Source organism: Penaeus monodon, chromosome 25 (genome assembly GCF_015228065.2).
Source record: "Penaeus monodon isolate SGIC_2016 chromosome 25, NSTDA_Pmon_1, whole genome shotgun sequence".
Taxonomy (NCBI): domain Eukaryota; kingdom Metazoa; phylum Arthropoda; class Malacostraca; order Decapoda; family Penaeidae; genus Penaeus; species Penaeus monodon.
Window position 1 is genome coordinate 30794670 of NC_051410.1, and position 816 is coordinate 30795485.

The window sequence follows — 816 nt, forward strand, 5'->3', positions numbered from 1 at the left end:
CTTGATCACCTGTGGAATGAGGCAGCCCATCAACAGGTGCAAGGAGTCCCCCCAGTAGGCCGACGGTCCGATCAACTACCAGCATAAAGATGAAGGTTTCGTCATTCACATCCTGAACTATTATTAGACTGAGGCCTTCGCCAGAAATGTCAAAACGCTCTAAGCTGAAACAATACCATAGTGATCAAAAGGCATCGCCATCAGAGGACCGACGGTCATATTACAAAAAATTGAAAAAAAAAACACATTAACGCATGATGATGAAACTGAAATGCCCTAATGGTGAGAAAAATTTTAACGTTATGTGTAGGGAAAACGTGACTTCATATATACATACCAAGTGCTATTTACGTAAAAAATAACAACATGGTAACTAATGGAATTCAAGAGTTTGAAATGGACTTACGTATGATGGAGAGGTACCAGAACAAGTATCTCCCATTTACTTTTGCAAATAAATGAATGTAAGGTTGACAACATTTATCAACGCCTCAGAAAAAACGGCCATAAAATGCATTTAGTCATTCGACATACCATATGAAGCCAGTGTCGATCAAATGCCTCACACTATGGTGAAAAGTCACTACCGGCTAACTTCTCCACATGATACAAAATGGCCCCTATAGGACCAATTAGCAGCTGTCAGACGTTTTCCAAATTATAGCCCTTAAATTTACGGACTCAAAATGATTATAAAAAGGGAATGAATATTGCAAAATCTACAGCTGAAATTATCTTCATTATGATAATTAGCATCTTGGACTAATCAGATGTAAAAATGTTTACCTTACTCATAACATGTGAACTGCCTATATG